This window comes from Puma concolor, chromosome C2, assembly GCF_028749965.1.
Source record: "Puma concolor isolate L17-30 chromosome C2, mPumCon1.1.hap2, whole genome shotgun sequence".
Lineage (NCBI taxonomy): Eukaryota > Metazoa > Chordata > Mammalia > Carnivora > Felidae > Puma > Puma concolor.
Window position 1 is genome coordinate 130,042,322 of NC_141675.1, and position 21,526 is coordinate 130,063,847.

Consider the following 21,526-nt stretch of genomic DNA (forward strand, 5'->3'; position numbering starts at 1 on the left):
AGACAAATAAATGAACAGTCACCTCCAGAGACTGCAAATAATTTGATGTGGCTGCAAGAAGTGATCAGGTGTGTGTTCTAGAAAGTTGACTCTATCATCAATGTGGAGACCAACTTTCATAGCATTTGCCTTTTTGGAATGACGACATTAAAATAGGTCAGCGGCAATGGCAATGGAGAAGAGGAAAAATCTGGTAGACTGTTAAAGTTACAATGTATAAGATAATAAATATTGGAGACCATTCATCAAATCACCAAAAAGATAAACATGTCAGGTACTGGATTTTTGTTAATTAACTAGGTGGGAGGGGTTCTTTCACAATGTATACATATAATCACCATGATGTATACTTTCAATGTCTTACAATTTTATATATCAATTATATGTCAATAAAGTTGAAATTAAAACATGAAAACATTATTCTTGTATTCTTTATCAATGTTTAAATTAATACAAGGCCACCCCGAACAAAGACATCATTCTTTGTGGTTGCATGTAGCCACAAAGTTCTGGCTAATGAGATATAAAAGGAACTATATTGTGTAGCAGCTTCAGGGAACAATTCCTACCTACAAGGTGGAGAATTTCCTTCAATCTCTCTCTCTCTCTCTCTCTCTCTACATCTCTTCCTTTTAATTGCTGCCAAAACTACAGGCATGAATGCTGGAACTCTGTCTGTTCTCTTGAAGTCTCCTTTTTAGAAAGGGAGAACAGTGACCTATGAGTCTGAGTTTCTGGAGATATAAATAAAACAAAGTAAATGATCATATTTAAGCCATTTTCTACTTGAGGCCTCTGTTTTACATATAGTAAAATCTGTTCTTTTTTTTTTATTTTAAAAAATTTTTTTTTTCAACGTTTATTTATTTTTGGGACAGAGAGAGACAGAGCATGAACGGGGGAGGGGCAGAGAGAGAGGGAGACACAGAATCGGAAACAGGCTCCAGGCTCTGAGCCATCAGCCCAGAGCCCGACGCGGGGCTCGAACTCCCGGACCGCGAGATCGTGACCTGGCTGAAGTCGGACGCTTAACCGACTGGCCACCCAGGCGCCCCAGTAAAATCTGTTCTTAATCCACATCTAACAGATGTTAGAAGTGAAGAAAAAGAGAAAAAGCAAGTAAAGATTTCTAGCTTGGAGGATTACTGACCTTAATAAAAACGGAGTTAAAATTCACGTTCTAAGGGAAGATACTAACATTATATTTAGAAATTTTGACTTACAAATACATCAAAGAGTGACATCAAGAGGGAGTGGTCTAATAGGTGGTTAAATATAACAATCTGGAATTTATGCGAACGGCCGGATATAAAGGTATGAGAGGCATACAAATACGTGCAGTGGAGGCATGCTCTTGACAATAGATATGATGGCCTTCAAGAGTGCTCAGAGGACATAAGAGAGTTGAGAAAAGAACTGTAGAGAACACCAGTGTCTAGACTGTGGTGAAAGAGAGGAGGAGCAAGAAAAAGAGAAGCAATGGTAGTCCTGGTCCTGGTCCTGGTGCTGGTGCTGCTGGCAGTGGTATCAACAATAGTGGTCATTGAATAATTTACTAGGCAATTACCAGATGCTGAGCACTTCTGTAAGTGCCTCCCGGGTATTAACAATTTTAATCCTCAAAACAATCCTGTAAGGTAGTAGCGAACTCATACGGTAAGTTCTGTTATTACCCCCCATTTTAAACAGGCACAGAGAAGTTCAGTTGCCCAATATTACACCATTAATGGTGGCGTCCATTAGCTTGACTCCAGTGCCCTTCCTCATCATTATTCTACCCTACCTTCCCAAAGGAAATGGAGATGTTCAAAGGATTCTGAAAACGCTAACTGCCATCATGGCAGATAGAGTGAAGATTTGAAAATGATGAAGTTGTTGGCTCCTACTAATATTGCAGACAGGTCAGGGGAAGAGGGAAAATAAAAATGACTAGATTTGAAATTTTGGAGGTCACCAGTGACTTCGTCAAGAATCCCCTTAGTGGAATGGTGAGTCAAAGTTTGATATGGATGGGCTGATGAGAAAGTTCATGCCTTCCTTTTATCACACACACACATACCCATGCACACACACATTAAATAAGGGTAGTTTAAAAAAAGTGGATGAGGCACCTGGGTGGCTCAGTTGGTTAAACGTCTGACTTAGGCTCTGGTCGTGATCTCACGGTTAGTGGGTTCCAGCCTTGCATGGGGCTCACTGCTGTCAACACAGAGCCCACTTTGTATTTTCTGTCCCTCTCTCTCTATGCCCTCCCCCACTCTCTCTCTCTCTCAAATCAATAAGCATTTTTAAAATGGATGAGGCAAAGGAGAGAAAGAATGTAGCATTTATCTGTGAATTAAAGGTGAGAGGCTGTCAAATGTCCATCGATGGATGAATGGATAAAGAAGATGTGGTATAAATATATAATGGAGTATTACTCAGCAATCAAAAAGAATGAAATCTTGCCATTCACATCTACGTGGATGGAACTAGAGGGTATTTTGCTAAGCAAAATTATTCAGTTAGGCAAATTATTCAGAAATACAAAGATCATATGACTTCACTCATATGGGGACTTTAAGATACAAAACAGATGAGGGAAGGGAAGCAAAAATAATATAAAAACAGGGAGGGGGACAAAAACATGAGACTATTAAATATGGTTGCTAAAGGGGTTGTGGGAGGTGGGATGGGCTTAATGGGTAAGGGGAATTAAGGAATCTACTCCTGAAATCATTGTTGCACTAAATGCTAACCGACTTGGATGTAAATTTAAAAAATAAATAAAATTAAGAAAAAAATAAAAATGAAGGTGAGAGGCTGTGAGAAGAAAATAGAGAAAAAGGCTTTTTTTTAAATTTGTTAGATCATACAGACTTAAGTATGATTTATCATATATGTAGTGAAGAAGTCATTAGACTATTTGAAAATGTGGAATAAAGATGGAAAACTAATGGGTCAAGTTGGAAGAAAAGGTGGTAGACAGTGGCATCAATGGGTAATGTGGCTGGAGTAGCCTGAAGCACGTGAATGTGAATTTCATCATGTTTTACGTAGTAGTGCAAATTAAAGATAACCTGAAAGTAATGCATTCTTAACTATGCCCTGAGAACAAAGAAAAGGAACAAAACCAAAAATGACCCAGAGAACAACATCCACCATAAAAATAGTACGGGGATAATTATGATAAAACGTAGTTTCTAGCATGAGCTCTGCCACAAATTCATTGACAGACTCTTCTTTAGAATTACGATCTCTCAATTTTCTTATTTGTAAATGGTCCCACTGAAACATTTTTTTGCATGAAAAATGGAAAAAAGAAAAACCTCTGAGAAAAGATGAGGCCCCCCAAATTTATTATTATTAGAGGAAACATGAATAAACTTAAAGCTTCCAAATAGTGTAGTGACAAAAATACCAGCTCTGGATCAACTATGCCATAGCCATGCAGTCTTTGGGAGTAAATCACTCAGCCACTCTGGACCTTGATCACTTTTGTAAAATAAGGATAATTGTCCTTAGATCAAAGACTTATTTAAGGATTAAACTATAAACTTATATGAAATTATTTTATAATACAAATTACTATGTAAAGGCACGAAATTCTTTTGGGTATCATGAAATATCATCCGTAACAGAAGATGATAATAGCACAACAAATGATGAATGGCATCCACATCCAAATATCACAGTGATGGTGAGAGAGAGACTTGCCACAGATGTCACATCTGCTTTTCTTATTGTTCTGATGAGTCACACTTAATTTTGAACAGCAATGCAGTTCTGTGAACAAAGGAAGTGGTCCAGGGGATCATGACTCCGCTGGACAGTGAATGGTTAACTGCCATATGCTATCTGGCAGAATAGTGAGAACATGCATGGTCACTATCAGCAGGGTGGGGAAAAGATGTTGCCGGAGGTTGTGGCTGAGGAAGTTTCAGTGCACTTATGGGAAATCTTTCTGCTTTCCCCATGTGGTCTCACCACATCCTCATGGATCTTCACAGTGGGGCTCTTGGGAGAGATGTAAAGTGATAGGCAGGGACAGGAAGGCAGACAGAAGACGGGAAGCAAAGAGGTACCAAGCTTGAGAGAGAGATTGGGATAGGAAGGAGGAAGCTGAGCTCTGGGGAGGAGGGAGTCATCAGATGGCTACACATACTCTATCTGGACTGGGATACCCAGGAAAATGGGGGATGGGGGAGGTTGGGGGGGGGAGGGTAAGCCCAGAGTGAAACAGTAGAAAAATCACTCACCAAAAATCCATGTGGGCTCTTCACAATGATATTTCACTTTTGTATATTTCTAAAATTTCAGACTATCTAACATACATGAGTACAAACCTATTGCACACGAAGACTTAAAAGTTTTGGATATTCACGACCTTGATAATATTGACCTTCCCTCTCTTGAAAGCCATACGTTCTTTGGTCAGTCTCTCTTTGCTCCCTGTTGCCTCTCACAGTCCTTTATCCTCTGACATCTCTTTACTCTTACCTGACAAAGTAGATGTTCAGTGCTCCCGGAGTCAACCTCCTGTTTATATGGAACTGATGCTCATATTCAAAATTTGGAACTCAGAACCTCGTTCAATCCATGGACTCTTGATTTTAATTGCTTACAGATTTTCCTTGCTTTGCATTGACCTCTGCCTAAACCTGTTTTTTCCCCAAATCCCATCATCTTTCATGAGACAAATTCCTCTCCTTGTCCTCACTCTATTTCTGAAAGCACTGCCACCATGTGTTTTATCATCCAGGACAGAAACCTTGGGGGTTTTCAAGCCCTACATTTAATATATCCTCACTGTTTCACAACATTAACATCACACAAATTTAGATCTTTCTTGTCCCACATATGAGCTACCGTACCAGCTTAGTGTATTCTCTTTATTTTCCCAAATCATTGTTTGCATTGTGTCACCTTACCTTTCAAAACACTGTAATAGTTCTTAGCCGTTCTTCTATGATTTGACTTTAGATATCAAATCTTACTTCTCATTACTCATGACATGTTTGGAAATTAATTTTACAAAAGTGTTTACTGGGGCACCTGGGTGGCTCAGTCAGTTGGGCTTCTGACTCCAGCTCAGGTCATGATCTCACGGTTTGTGAATTCGAGTTCCAGGTCGGACTTGCCGCTGTCAGCACACAGCCTGCTTTGGATCCTCTGTCCCCCTGCTCTCTGCCTCTCTCCCGCTCAAGCTGTCTCTCAAAAATAAAATAAACATACAATTAAAAAAAATTGGGGCATCTGGGTGGTTCAGTTGGTTAAGCATCTGACTCTTGGTTTCGGCTCAGGTCATGATCTCATGGTTTTGTGAATTCAAGCCTTATGTCCGGCTCTGTGCTGATGGTGCAGAACCTGCTTGGGATTCTCAGTCTCCCTCTCTCTCTGCCCCTCCCCTATGTGTGCTGTCTCTGTCTTTCTCAAAATAAACAAATCAACTTAAAAAAATAAAAAAGAATTAAAAAAGTATTTACTGAGTTGCTGTTATATGTTGGCACTGTGAGAAACAGAAATGTAAATGGCACAGTGCTGTTCTCCAGGAATTTAAGACCTAGAGTGAGGTGGGTGAACAATGCAGGTTGGGCTATTCTAGAAGTATGTAAACAGGATAATGGGGATCTTGAGAACAGGCACTTAATGGACCACAAAGTAAAATTTCCAAAAGAAGGAGAAAAAGAAGCTGAGTCCTACAAGACAAAAAGGAATTAAATGGGAAAGATAAGAGATGAATACTGTGGGGATCAGTATGGGGATCAGTAGCCTGAGGATATATGATATTTTTAAGGATTCCTAACTTGCTTTTTTTTAAAAAAAATTAATATTTATTTATTTTTGAAAGACAGCGAGAGAGAGCATGAGCAGGGAAGGGGCAGAGAAGGAGACACAGAATCCAAAGCCGGCTCCAAGCTCTGAGCTATCAGCACAGAGACCGATGTGGGGCTCGAACCCACGAGCTGTGAGATCATGCCCTGAGTTGAAGTCAGATGCTCAACTGACTGAGCCACCCCGGCACCCCCCTAAATTGTTTTTTTTTTACGGCTAGAGTAAAATGTTTAGCTATAAAACTAAAGAGGTAGGCTGGAGTCAGTTTATGAGGGACCTTGTGAATAAGACTAAGAAATCCTCATTTTATGCTGAAAGCAAGGGGAAGCTGTTGAAAGATTTTAATTAAGATAATGAGTTGTGTGGTCATATTTGCGTTTTAGAAAGATGTCTGGCAGCAGAGTTGAAAACACTTGGAAGGTCTGGTAGTGAAGTAGAGAAAACTATTTGAGAAGTTTGGGTCTCTCACAGTCTTGGGAAAACAGTAACTGCTTAAAAACAACACCTTCCATCACTACCACCAAGGGAAACAAAAAACAAAAAACTTTTGTTCACAGTCAGTGCGGAAACCCGATGGGCCAACAAAATTATTTTGGGTAGTAAAGATGCATTAAAATAAAAAAAAAAATTCAAAATATGTGTTTACTTTGCAAAACATAGGGATCAGCATTTCATAAATCATAAGTAAAAATAACTCCTTTGAGTTCAATAATAGGCTAAGGAAATGCCTTCTAATTCCCATGGTTTTCTCTTTTAATCTGTTAGATAGTTTTCTTTTGTAGTTTATTTATAGATAATTAAGAATAGAGATTCATTAATTTACTGTTACATTATATTTAGCTTTTCAATAATAAATTGGGGGATGCAGATTCTACTTCATATGAGAATTTTAAAAATATATTATTTGAGGTTCCTGGGTGGCTCAGTTTGATATGCACCCGACTCTTGATTTTGGCTCAGGTCATGATCTCATCATTGTGAGTTTGAGGCCCATGTTGGGCTCTGTGCTGACTGTGCGGAACCTGCTTGAGATTCTGTCTCCCTCTCTCTCAGCTCCTCCCCCACTTGCTCTCTCTCTCTCTCTCTCTCTCAAAATAAATAAAAATAAACTGAAAAATAATAAATAAATTCTTCTTAGCTTTAAACTCCTTACATCTAATATGCACCATACGTAAAGATACTATGCAGAACCAGAATTAAAGAAAACACTTGTGTGGGATTGTTGAATGTGCATGTTATTCTGAACCCTTCTCCCCACGTGTAATTCCTGCAATCTGTCTGCCAATACATGCTTCTTAGTCATTTGCTGTAGTGTGCTTTCACCTAGAAGGTTTCTGTACATTTTATAGAAGACCAAGAGATAGCCAGCACTATAAAATATTTAAATATGGTGTGGTAGACCAGCATCATAACTAATTAAAATCTTGTTAGAAATAAAAGTTGGGGTGCCTGGGTGGCTCAGCTGGTTAAGTGATCAACTCTTAATTTTGGCTCAGGTCATGATCTCATGGTTTGTGAATTTGAGCCCTGTGTTGGGCTCTGAGCTGACAGCAGAGAGTCTGCTTGGGATTCTCTCTCTCTTCTTTCTGCCTCTCTCTCTCTCTCTCTCTCTCAAAAATAAATATGTAAACATTAAAAAAAAAAAGAAATAAAAGTTATTGACCCCACTCCAGATATACTGAATAAGCATCTCCAGGGTTATGGCTCAGGAACTATTTTAGCAAGCTTTCCAGATGATAATTATGCATCTTGAGAAGAATTATAGTAAAAGATCAATCCAAAATCTAAGGATGATTTTAGTTAATGAAAAAAAATAATTTTGCTGCTGTGAATGTCTAGACTTTTAACAGATAACTACAAATATTCACTAAAATCATACCAAACCTATATTGGCTCTGGTTGAACCAATTATATGTTCACATTCATGTAACAATGATCTATAGGAAATATATGCCATTAAGCTCCTGAGACTCCTACATCCACAGAGACCTGATCAGCTCATCCAGCAGGAGATACCAGCACATTCAATAGAACATACATTCAGGATAGGAAATGAAGGTCCTTAGTGCAAACTTAATTTTAATACAAATTACCCAATGAAACACAAAGGTATACTATTTTCAATGAGTTTGTAAGAATAATTGTTAGTCACATTTTTTTTTCTGAATTATATCAAATATTCTTATTTTATAAATTAGTTATTTGATACTGACAATTACAATAACTTAACCAGTGGTATAATGTGCAGAAACCGATTAGAATGCATTGCGAATTAAGAAACAAAGCATTTCTTTTCTTGATGGAAATCAAATAAAAATGTCAAACTGCTGCAATCAGACATCCTAGATATGAATATTCATTGGCAACTGTTCATGGCAGATTTATGAATTCTTTCACCTGCTGTTAGGAGGAAAAAGGAAAACATTAAATTGTCAAATAAAGCTATTAACATAAGCTAAGAGAAAAAAATATATACACAGATGGATGCTGATCTTGGAATTATGCAATCTTATCAAAAAAGACCTATTTCTTTTATATCGTGAACACATTAGTTTTATGCATGCAGATTGCAAAGGTCTGAGATTTGAACTCAGTATCCACTAGTAGCACCCTGTCTTATGGTTTATGGAGGACAGTGAAACCAAACATCTATCACCTTGTCATGTAAAGCCATGTGTAAAGATACTCATTAACACTCTAAGTCATGCTTAGAAAGTCTGCTTCCTTCCTTCAGCAACATTTACATCAACATCCACATACACTAAACTATTTTGCCCTAAAGAAAAGCTTTTGATTAAATTAGAGGATATAATTTAAATGGATGATAACAAACTGCTTCAGTGGATTTGTTTTGAAGGTTTAGTAATGAGAAACCATATAAAATGTTTGTGTAGGCATGTTAGGTTACTTATTTAACCATGTGTGAATTTCAGTTAATTTGTGGAATACGGTTTCCATGGGCATTTTTAGTGCTTCCTGATTATTACCAGGGTTGGAGTGCTACAAAAACATAACATTTCCTGGAGCACTTAGGCATTTTCATTTATTGACAAGGTAAGGATGAACAGAAGCAATAAAAACTACACTTCAAATATCTCGTTATTTTCTCATACACAATTTGATTCTTGTTTGGTTCAGATATTTTTTGGCTTACCTTTTACATTTCTTTTAGGTTACTATCTTTGACCTAATATTTTAGATAGGTATAGAATTTTTCCCCTTTTAGTTTCTATTATAAATAAATATATATCTAGTATCAATGGACTGTTTTATGTTAATTGGTTGAATGAAATAGTAATGACACCATTAGGCCAAGAAGACTTTGGGTTGTATTATATCCAATAATCATACAATTTCAACCAAATATTTAGCAAAGGAATTATGCCATTTTTCTACAAGATGAAGCCTTTGAAGAGAATTGCAGAGATCTGAAACAAGATCCATTTCCTCTATTACTGTTCCTCAACTATGCCAACAAGTTAAACTAGAAGTCATCTGAGTGTGTTCCCAACACATTGGTTTGGTTGACAAAACCAAAGTAAATGGTGCTGAATCCTCAAAAGTTTGCATTATCACATTCATTCATTGTTGGTGGAAGTGTAAATTAGTGTTTTCGATGGAGGATAATTTGCTAACATTTGTTATGGAGCATAATTCATCCAACATATAAAAATTAAATATGCATACACCATTTAAGCCAGCAATTCCATTTCAAGGAACTGAATGTATAAACATTTACCATATTCAAAAGTATTCATTGCATCATAGTTTGTACCAGCAAATAATTGAAAGCAACCTACATATCTATTATTAGGCGACAGGTTAAATAAATCATATTCACCCACACAAAGGATTATTTGCAGACGTTAAAAGAATGTGGTAGTTCAACATGTACTGATGTGGACTAATTTTTCAAAGTGTATTTTGAAATCAAAGCAGCAAGACACAAAACTGTGTATATAATATGCCTTAATTTTAGTGTAAGACACTGAGAAAGAGAAAGGGAATCTAGTTTTCTGTTTATTCATTTATCTGTGTATCTTTCCAGGATATGCAAGAGACTCAAAGCAAGGATTGTTTCTACTAGGTGAATAGGGTAGGAATACACACACTTTTCATTCTAAATCTTTTTGCATTTTATTTATTTATTTATTTTTAAATTTTTTTTTCAACGTTTTTATTTATTTTTGGGACAGAGAGAGACAGAGCATGAACGGGGGAGGGGCAGAGAGAGAGGGAGACACAGAATCGGAAACAGGCTCCAGGCTCTGAGCCATCAGCCCAGAGCCCGACGCGGGGCTCGAACTCACGGACCGCGAGATCGTGACCTGGCTGAAGTCGGACGCTTAACCGACTGCGCCACCCAGGCGCCCCATAAATCTTTTTGCATTTTAAAGACATTTATCGTGTGAATGTACTAGGTAAATAAATTTGATAAATAAAAAAATAATTGCAAATAATTCATTTCTAAAATATGCCACAATATGATAAGCATGGATTGAGGGATACATAAGAATAAATGACCATATTCTACAGATTCCACCGTTTTGCGTTAGGAACAATTAAGGAATATTCTTCCAATGTCCTTTCATTATTTAATTTTTTATCCAATCAGCTGTACTTAAAAATTTGCAGCGAATGCTACACTTTTAGACTTGATTATATTATAGGCAGTCTCCTCCCAAAATTGCACACATGTAAACACCCACAAATTTGCAATAAATCCAGGGGACTTATTTATTGTATCCACTCCAAGGCCATCCATGGATCCCTAACTCTCCACGAATCTTGGGCTAACAGCCCCTTATTTGAATAGTGACATAAATGTAGAAATTAAATGAAAATTAAATTGAAATTAAAATGAAATTTGTGATTATAATCTAAGCCAAAGTAACTCCTGAAAAACAATACATTTATAATCTCAAGTGGCCATCTCTCCAACTTCCATTTAGTTATTTTGTACCTTGGCAGCAATTCTATCATCACTGAAAAATTTTAAAATACATAGGCTTGAGAAGGAAAAAAAAACCCTTAATATTAAGAAAGTGTTACTATAGTCAAAGAGTTGAAGAATAATAATATAGAGGTTGCATGCTTTTAGAAAATAACATGAGACCAGTTTCAAGGATGCGATGAAGCCTGATGTTATTTTAAGATATAAATCTCATTATGCATATTAATCCAGAAATCAACACTATTGCCTAAAAGAGTAGTCATTAAGATACTACCTCTGAATGCACACAATTCCTTAACAATTACTCTAAATTGCTTAAGCAACATATATTTCCCAGGAAACACCTGATAATGATTTTATGTATATGTAAATAGATTTTCTTTTAGTATTATATCTACAATAATCATTATGCTATTTAAAAAAAAATAATAGTAAATACAACACCAAGTGCTAAGTACATAGGCAGAGTACCTAGAAGCTGTATTTGCTAATGTAAAATTTTTAATTACTACAAAACAATGAAAGATATTTAATCACACATGTTATTCTTAACATGCTACCACTGTTCTTTCAGATTAGGGCTCTGTATACGGAGGTTTCCAACCGTTGTTTTTATGGGTTTGTTTGAGCTGCTCATTTTCTCTGTCTTAAAACATTTGAAAAGTAGCATAACATCTCTTTTCTTTGACCTCGTCTGACAAATTAAATATTCAACAACCCCGAAGCATCCATTACCCTTGAGATGACATCATGATCTCAACAACACTCCTTTAGGCAAATCAACATAATTGCCGCACATCTAGAACATACTGAGATTCTTCTTAGACAAGACAGTGAGAGCCTCTGCTATTAAGAGGTCAGGATTAGGTTTAAATGGCTCAGGTCTTAGATTCAGCACTTTATTTAATATCTGGGTAAGAAATACAGTTTTCCTTTAACTAATAAATGCAGAAAGACAAAGCTATGAAATCCATATTTATTGAGTATGATGGGAAAGAATATTCTATACCATTTATTTTGGAAATCAAAGCATTTATCAAAATACCATTTTCACCCAGTTTTTTGAAGGAACACAGGTAGCTAATAGGTAAACTGAAGCACTTCCTAATAAGTGTCCTATTTAAGTGCTCACTCAATATTGATGATAGTTTTACCGGCTCATCTAATTATAAAGCTAGACATCTTAACTCAGGTCTTATTTGTAGCGGATCTCAGATATTCTAACGAGTAGCTGAGAACAACAATAAGAACAGCAACAATATTCACAAACCAATTCTTATAGAGAATTTCTTATATGCCAAACACTATTCTAAGTATTTTTAGATGATTTAGTTCAGTTACTTCCTTACAGCCACCTCATGATGGAGGTGATGTTATTAACTTGTTTACAGATGAGAAAGGTGAGGTGAAGAGGGATTTACCTACCTTGCTCAAGGTCACAGAGCTTGTGGAGAATTTAAATCCAAACCAAGGAAAGTTATACATGTAAACACTACAAAATTACATTGGACATTAAAAAGATGTTTTAAATCTTTTTTTTTTCCAAAAGAAAGTTCACAAGACTTAAGGGTGATGATTATCCAATGACATCATCCAACAGGTATTTCTTAGTTACTGTTAGATATTGTGGTGGATGCAAATAAGAAAGATCTGAATGACAACCTATATGATACTTAATAAACTTAATAGAAAGGTAAGTGTTTTTTTTTTAAATGCTCTGTTTTTTATCATTGTTTCCACTTTTATCAAGTAAGAAAAATAAAATATATGGGACAAAGAAGCTTTCAATTATTTCTGTAACTCTCATCTATATATAGCAAAATCTTGGTTTGCGAGCATAATTCACTCTGGAAACATGCTTGTAATTCGAAGCACTTGTATATCAAACCAAATTTCAAGAACCATTGGCTCAGTTGTAATCATGTGATGTGCCATGTACTAATCGTATTACAAGACATCACTTGCTTATCAAGTTAAAATTTATTGGAAATACTCGCTTCTCTAGTAGAACACTCAGAGAACAAGTTACTCACAATCCAAGGTATTTTCTTTTTTAAGCTTAATTATTTTTGAAAAAGAAAGAGAGAGAGAGAGAACAAGCAGGGTAGGGGCAGAAAGACAGGAAGAGAAAGAATCTCAAGCAAGCGCCACACTGTCAATACAGAGAGCCTGACTTGGGGATCAAACTCATGAACCATGAGATCATGACCTGAGCCGAAAACAAGAGTTAGATGCTGACCTGACTGAGCCACCCAGATGCCCTACATATATATATATATATATATATATATATATATATATATATACTTACAACGACTATATATAAAGCTTTTTTAAACTTAAATTTAAAGTTTTTTTTTAAATATAGTGGTTGTAAGAATATAGTTAAAACAATGTTATTTGACTATTTTATGATGTTACTTTATAGTTTTTTTCATCCTATTAATTTAAGTCTCTCTGACTGGTTTCTAAATGTTTACAAGGGCACCTGAGTAGCTCAGTTTGGTTAAGCGACCAACTCTTGATCTCAGCTCAGGTCTTCCTTTCATGGTTCTGAGTTCAAGCCCTGTACTGGGCTCCATACTTGGCATAGAGCCAACTTAAAAATTAAAAAAATATATATATAAATAAAATAACTAACTAACTAAATACATACATATATACCTCTGAGCTGAGCATGGAGCCTGCTTAAGATACTCTCTCTCTGCCCCTCTCCCCTGCTCACTCCCTCTCTCTCTCTGATAAACAAATAAATAAATAAACACTTACAAAGTCTGTAACAGTCTACTCTTCTGACTAACCTTCAGATTCTCTATCTACGATGAAGCCTTCCCTGAAAACTTACATCTAAATGACTATAAAGTAGGTGATTGGAAATGCTCACTTGGTATCAACTATGCCCAGTTACATATTCACATTTTACTGAATTTTTTAGGTATTATTTCTTGAAGGCTAATTGTCTGATTTAATTTTCTTCATCATTCTGAGAGCAGCTCTATCCAATATAATATTCTGCAGTGATGGGAATATTCTATAATTGTGCTATGCAACAGAGTAGGCACTAGACACATAATAGCTATTGAACACTTGAAATGTGGCTAGAGAGACTGACAATTGAATTTTTAGTTTTATTGAATTTTAATTAATTTAAATTTAAAGTTAGTCACATGTGGCTAGTAGCTGCCTTTTGAAGAATGTATGTCTACAGTGATTTTTGCAGAGTAGATATTTAATAAATTCTGTGGAATAAATGAATGAGTGAATGAATGCATACACAAAACTTCTTAGGTTCTATGTTGTTGTTGTTGTTGTTGTTGTTGTTGTTGTTTTTAGAAAGAGAGAGGCACAAGTGAGCTAGGGGCAAAGAAAGAGAGATTCCCACGAGGGGCAGAGAGAGATAGGGAGGGAGACAGAGAAAGAGAGAGAGAAGCGGGTCTCACCCAGGGCTCATGTTTTTACCTGAAGCAGGGCTTGAGCTCACCCAATGTGAGACTCAAACTCACCAAAAGTGAGATCATGACCTGAGCCAAAGTCAGATGCTTAATGACAGAGCCACACAGGCACCTAACTTCTCAGGTTCTTAGGAAACATCTATCTGCACCCAAACCTTCATTTTCTAAAGTATGAGAGACCATTTATGGAAGCAATCCTTCTAGGGATTTCTGTCTTAGAATCATAAAGTTAGTCTAGAAAGAGGCTCTAGATCATTTATCTATCCAAATCCTTATTTGACTATGAGAGATGACTGAGTCCAGGGAAGACAAGTATCCTTGTTTCAGAGCTAGACTGTGAAGAATCAAGGACTAGAGCTCAGGTACTTTTGTTCTCAGGGAAATAATATTTGCCATAATATCCTAAAATTTTATGGGTAATTAACCTCTGTACATGACCTGTCCATGAGATTGTAAACCTAGTCTAGTGTTTTGCTTTGGCAAGGATTAAAATACAGGTGGTTTACTTGGGGAGAATGAAGAACACTGGTAGGAAAGTGACACAGGTAAGGTTAGGTACAATAAAAAACATTATCCAGACAGTTATTGTGGGCACTAGAAATAAATTCCACGAAGAAAGTTCTTGATATAGTTTAAAATGCATACTTCATAGTTGCCCCAGTTTGGTGAAGTTTGGAGAAGGGAGGTGTCAAATGAGGGAGCTGGAATATTTCTCAGCTCCCATCAGTCAAAACTCCCAGGCTTTTGGAAATAAGTAGAACTCAATGATGAGGCAAGGCCAAAGACATATTGTTCGGACATCTCTCACTGAACTGAGATTTTCATTTCAGTTATGTACCTGTGGAAGGCAATTTAAACATACGCAAATATACAATTGCATACCTATGTGGATGTGTATATGTGCTTTTTTTTTTTTTAGTTAGAAAACATATAGTCTTGGTTTCAGGAGTGGAACCCACTGATTCATCTCTCACATATAACACCCAGTGCTCACGCCCAACAAGTACCTTCCTTAATGCCCATCACCCATTTAGTCCATTCTCCCACCCCTCCTCCAGCAACCATCAGTTTGTTCTCTATATTTAAGGGTCTCTTATGGTTTGCCTCCCTCTCTGTTTTTATCTTATCTTTTCTTCCCTTCCCCTATGTTCATCTGTTGAGTTTCTTAAATTCCACGTATGAGTGCAATCATATGATATCTGTCTTTTCTGACTGACGTATTTCACGTAGCATAATACACTCTCATTCCATCCATGTTGTTGCAAATAGCAAACTTAAATTATTTTTTCATCACCAGGTAGTATTCCATTGTAATATATACCACATCTTCTTTATCCATTTATCCGTTGATGGACATTTGGGCTCTTTCCACAATTTGGCTATTGTTGATAGCACTGCTATAAACATTGGGGTGCATCTGCCCCTCTGAACCAGCATTTTTGTAAGCTTTGGATAAATTCCTAGTAGTGCAATTGCTGTGTCTAGGGTAGTACATTTTTAATTTTTTGAGGAAACTTCATATTGTTTTCCAGAGTGGCTGCACCAGTTTGCATTCCCATCAGCAGTGCAAAAGGGTTCCCCTCTCTATGCATCATATATATGTGTTTTCAAAGTAAGTTACTTTTACCATCAGAATAAAAATAGACTCCAGGGACAACTTTGTGAGGACAGGTTTGTCGTCCTTCTCTAGGTTGAGGAAGGCAGGTACAGTACACATAGAAGGATGTGATGAGGCTGTGGTAATTCTTTTCATCTGTCAAACGCTCATCATGACTGGGTCTCACCAGCTCAGTGACAATAACATCCACTTGCTCAACAGCACTGGCCTCCAGAGTAAGGTCTGTCAGAAACAAGATGTTGTTGGTTGGCTTTTGGCAATCCTTTGGTCACTCTCATTCTCCACTTTGTGTCCAATCTTGATATCAGAGTGACCATCAACAAGCTCAAGTTTCTCTCCCTCTGTAGAATGGCCAAATGATAACTTCTGGGCCTCTACACTCCCTGAAGAATACATATACACCTTCCTTCCAGCCTGTCTCCATTTCCTGACCGCTGGAACCACATTGTCAAAGAATGCTGCTTTTATGTGCCCAGCTGTGAATGCCGCCCTGCACCTGAGGCTCTGCAGCTGTTTCATCACTGTGGTCTCTCAGTCTAGAGACTTCTGCCAGCACCTCTTATCCACCGCTGGCCTGGATCACCCACTGCAGGTCATCTGCTCTGTTCCCAGAGGAGGCAGGGATGGGAACAGCCCAGTCCAGGTGGGGATCCTCTTCAGCCTGTTTCCCCCAAAGACTGACAACATCCTGCTGGCACTCTTCTTCTTCCCAGTGTGTCTGCAGATAGTCTTTGACATTTTCTTTGATGGAAGGAAATAAAATGTTTACTGAGACAATTGGGGTGGCAGTCACAGCGACTTCAGCAGACACGGAAAGCAGGATCATTTCTCTACCCGAATTGGCCTCCTGGAAGGAAGGGCAGAGGGGGGAGCCGGCTGTGCCCTCCCTCCTGGAGGGGGGAGGAGTCCAACACCTCCTGGACTTCTGACAGTCCAGCAAGGATCTCCCACTCTGCAACCACGTGGGGGTCTGAAAAACGAGGAAGGGAACCAACTGCGTGCCCCTCAAGGTGGATGAGACCACTGCACAGGGGGCCTGAGCTCCTGAGCTGCCTAGGCCCGGAGGCCGAGACCTAGATTTCCTTGACTTTAGGACAGGTTTCTAAGTTATTTCCCTACTGGGAAATTTATGTCCACAGAGCAAGTCTAAGGACTATATTATAGTATAATTTAGCAACCCAAAAGTGATAAAACAGATAATAATCTTTGTCAAAATTCTATTGCCTTAGGTATAGAGTCATTTGGAAACACATGGGTTGAAACTTGGGAAAAATGTTTAATGTGACAATTAAAATTACTTTCTACAATTATTTTTTTGTTTGTTTTTGTTTACATTGGATTCCGTTCATTCTTTTTAAGTTCAACATCGATCCATGTTACTAAATGGAAACTGTGGACATGCGTCTAATAAAATCTAAATAGTTAAATACATTGGGGCAGTGGTTTCTGAAACCTGTATCAAAATAGTTTGCTCAGCTGATTGTGCACATCTCTTCTCAAGCCCAAGTTCAGTGAAGAGACATCATGGTGGTAACCTGAAATCCAACATAGTGGGAGTATCCACACCACAGAGATCATCAGTGTTACAAATCAAGTTGTCTCCTTCCCCACCCTGTCCTTAAACATTTAGCACCATCATTTATGGGTATGCCCCTACACAGCAAACTGTGAGCCATCTCAGGACTCATAACTAATTTAATTCAATATCAGATTTATTCATAGAAGCATTGCTCCCATGCAATACATGATAATCTGGCAACCAAATTGTTTTTTCCGGAACAAAAATCCCTACAAGAATCAAGAGATGAGGTGCTGCTTTATGAAATTCTGGCTCTACACTACAGCATGAGAAAGTAATGATGTAGACAGGTAGTGTCCAGACTGATATTTTTATGACAACTAAATTGTTTCTTCTTTAATTCTGGGACAATCACATTTCCAATTTTTATTGTGTTATGAAATCACTAAAAATCTTGTCATCTCTTGTCATCTCTCATCTTAATTTCATGACTGAAAGAACATTTAATACTAAAAAAGGTAAAAAATATATAATAATATATAATCTCTGAATAAATTGCAATTCTTTCTAAAAAAGAAAATTTGCATTCTTACACTCCCCATTTACTATATATTAGTACAAGCTTTGCAGATGAGTACTTTGGAACCCTCACAAGATAATTATGTTAATTTTTTCTTAATAAGTCATCAAAATAAGAATATTAAAAAAAGATAATATCAAGCTTTTGGACAATGTTGAGAGTTGCAGGCGCCAGACAGAAAACCCAGTCACACTGGCAAAGGCCATAGCCTGTCTATAGGTTTCTTAGCTGAGGATGACTTTTCAGATTACCTAAATTTATGACTTCCTTCTCTGTGTTCACTCCAATAGATGTCTTATAAGAAAACATTTTTTTCAGGGGCACCTGGCTGGCTCAGTTGGTAAAGTGTGAATATTGTTCTTGATGTTGTGGGTTTGAGGCCCACATTGTGCATGAATTAAAAAATAATAATAAACCATTTTTCAGTATTACTTTTATACATAGAATATATGGCAATCTCCAAACACAAGAATGTAGCCTCCTTACCAGTTATCTTCCATTAACATTAACGATTCGTCATTCTGTTTTTTTTAATATATATAGATTTTAAATGTTTATTTATTTATTTTGAGAGAGAGAGTGTGTGCAAATTATGTGCAATTGAGCAGGGGAGGAGCAGATTGAGAATCGCAAGCAGGCTCTGTGCTGTCGGAGCAGAGCCCACCTCGGGGCTCAATGTCATGAACTACGAGATCATGACCTGAGCTGAAATCGAGAGTTGGTTGATTAACTCACTCAGCCTCCCAGGTTCCCCAGTAGGCCGTCATTTTGATTCATACATTAGTCTTATGTGTATTTCACTGAGTGTGATATTTTCTATGAATTGATACCATGTAGTTTCAGAATGAGTAAAATGAGAACCCTATCTTAGAGACAAGGTGAACTGATTCATGCCTGGCCTGATCAACTTGTTCTGGTAGCTAATCTGGCATCAACAATGCCAGATCCTGGAATGTTGATCCTGGAATCAACAATGCCTTGTGGGCTTAAAACTATGATAAATATTATTTCAATATATTTAAAAATGTTCATTTATTTTTAAGTGAGATTAGATATTATTATTCTTTATGTAATTATCTCTGGAAAATTAGTGCCAATGCATTTAAAAGTTATTTTTCTGCTTCTGAATATGTAACAGGAACAGTGTGTATGTTATTATGTCACACCTTCCTCTACTAAAAAAAGATACATGAGAAAAATCAAAACTCTTATTCAGTAGTAAATCAACTAAGTAGACACAACCAAGTGTGTATTTGGCATATTTAACAAAGCAGGCCAATAGCTCTAAATTAACACTGAATTTGCTTCTGTAAAGGAGAATTATTATTGACATTTCCAGCTTGCGGGGCCACTGAGAGTGAATAAGTTGATTGTTGTTCAATTATTTAATTAAGTTCCAGGAAAGATGTGAATCACAAAGTCTGCCAGAATTAGCACTAAATTATAGAAAAAAGACCAGTATTGGTCAAAAGCTGACAGCAATGATCACTGAGAGCATGTTATGGATTGACTGCCTTTGTCAGCTAGTGTATTGACAAGGCAAAATGTCAAAAACTAATTTTAAAATTTTGAATTAAAATGATTTTAAAAAGAATAAGCAAGCATGAATAGTTTAGTGAGTTTAAGCATACAGGGTATTTTAGCTTGTATAACCTCAGAAGAGCCACTCAATAGGCACACATATAAAGACGAACAATTTTCTCAAACCACCTTTGGCCCAGAAAAACATAATGAGTGTTGAGAAGAATAAGCTGGCAGCATTAATAGTAAATTGAAGTTCACTAGTCCCCCTTTATTTCTTGCTTTGATTTCCATAGTTTCAGTTACCTCTGCTCAACTGTAGTCAGGAAGCAGATGATCCTCCCTTGGAAAAGGACAGGTCCATATAGGTCACCAGCAACCCTAGTGCTATGTCACAATGCCTGTGTCATTCACCTCACTTCATCTCATCATGTACGTGTTTCGTCATCTCACATCATCAAAAGAAGGGTGAGTATAATACAATAAGATATTTAGAGAGACCTCATTCACACAGCTTTTATTATAGTATGTTGTTATGTTGTTCTATTTTATTATTATTGTTCTTTATTTCTTACTGTGCCTTATTTATAAATTAAGCTTTATCATAGGTGTGTATATACAGCAAAAAAAAAAAAAAAAAACAGGAAATATGCAAAGTTTGGTATTATCATCACTTTCAGACATCCACTGGGGATCTTGGAACAATCCTCTCTGGATAAGGTGGGACTACTGTATTGCTTCTTCAAAATATCATATGGAAATGCAAAAGTGAAAATACAAGAAATCCACTCATTTTCAGGCTTTCATATTTCTAAACATGTTAAGATGTTTAGCATATGTATACCTTAAACATAATCCAGCTAGCACAAATAGTACAAATGTCTTTCAATACATGCAATGGATAACTATTGTGTTAATTAGAAGTGTGAAAGAACAACTGCATTGTTTTTTTCCAGTAGGGTATGTATGCATATCTAGCATCTAAATCTGTATCTATGTCTATATGTCCTTTATGATCAATTGCATCTATCATAGAATGACAGATGTGACCAAGGAAGAAAAAGCAATAGATCTAACACAATTTTATTTTTTTAAGTTTATTTATGTATTTTGAGAGAGAGAGCGCGAGAGAAAGAGGCAGAGAGTGGGAGAGGAAAAATTCCCAGCAGGTGATGTGTGTCTTGAACTCATGAACTGTGAAATCATGGCCTGAGTCAAAATTAAGAGTAGGCTATTCAACCAACTTAGCCACCCCAGGTGCCCTAATGCAATTTTTTAAAATTTTATTTCAATGTTTATTTATTTTTGAGAGAGACAGAGACGGTGTGTGAACTGGGAAGGGGCAGAGAGAGAGGGAGACACAGAATCTGAAGTAGGCTCCAGGCTCTGAGCTGTCAGCATAGGGCCTCGAACTCACAAACTGCAAGATCATGACTTGAGCTGAAGTCGAGGCTTACCCAACTGAGCCACCCAGACCCCTAATGCAATTTTTTTTTATCCAGGTTTTGGTTCTATACCACATTCCAAAAGTCATCATTAAATTGGGATGAATTTTATTTCAACCACCAAAAATAATATCATTTCTGGAACACAGATGAGAAGTAAGCAAATTAAATTGCTAAATAACCCCAACATTTCATTTTGTGAACTATGGTATTGGGGTTTTAACTTTTGTTTTAAGCCAAGGTTACAAGGTTCTAGTAGGCTATGAAATTTTTGATTTTGTAAGTTACAAAAATAAATAAATAAATAAATAAATAAATAAATAAATAAAGGTGACTACATTTTCATCAATGAGAATGTTCATATAAGTCCAAACTACAAACAATTTGGATATTGTCTAAAAGATCTTTCAGAAGGCCTTCCTGGTTTAACAGTTGGTCTTTCTCCTTCCTCTTCTTCTTCTTTTTCTCCTTCTCATTCTCCTACTCCTTCTCCTCCTCCTCTCCTTCTCCTCCTCCTATCTCCTCCCTCTCTCCCTCCTTCTCTTTCTCCTCACTCTTCTCCTCCTCTACCTCTTCTCCTACTCCTGTTTCTCCTTCCTCTTCCTTTCCTTCTCTTCCTTCCC

General features: G+C 37.0%; 1 protein-coding gene and 1 pseudogene across 18 annotated transcripts in view; both read right to left on the reverse strand.

Annotated features, from left to right (window-relative positions):
• The window catches only part of ROBO2 (roundabout guidance receptor 2), a 1,716,380-nt gene that overhangs the window by 785,231 nt on the left and 909,623 nt on the right, over nucleotides 1-21,526 (reverse strand). The window lies entirely within an intron of this gene.
• LOC112850405 (enolase-phosphatase E1 pseudogene) lies at nucleotides 15,313-16,758 on the reverse strand (annotated as a pseudogene).